We start from the raw sequence: 401 nt of genomic DNA, 5'->3' as shown, positions 1-401 counted from the left end.
CATGGCTGAGCAGACTTCTTTAAACTCATGGCAACGAGAACAATGCATTTCCCTGTTTTGCTCAGAGCTCTCTGCAGTCTCACAGCCCTGGGGACCCTCTGGGCACCAGTAACGTCAGCTGGTTGGTCATGATTACCAGGATTGTCTGTCATGTGTGCAAACGTAGTTCCAGTCTTTGACTGCTGGCCCATCAATCACAAACTGGCTGAGACTTGATTTACTTACTGAGAACATTGCCTCATGGATCAAGGAAACTCTGGGAACAAACAAGCCATTAATGCCTTCCCTTAGTCTTGCAACTGATAATTGTGCATTCTTTCCAAGGGACTCCTGTAGAGGTTTAACCTAAAATCTGTCTTGGAGCAAGGGGTTAGTGGAATCTGGCATTTGCTAGGTATGGG

The sequence above is a fragment of the Motacilla alba genome, chromosome 17 (assembly GCF_015832195.1).
Source record: "Motacilla alba alba isolate MOTALB_02 chromosome 17, Motacilla_alba_V1.0_pri, whole genome shotgun sequence".
NCBI lineage: Eukaryota > Metazoa > Chordata > Aves > Passeriformes > Motacillidae > Motacilla > Motacilla alba.
Note: the sequence above shows the minus strand (reverse complement) of the source record.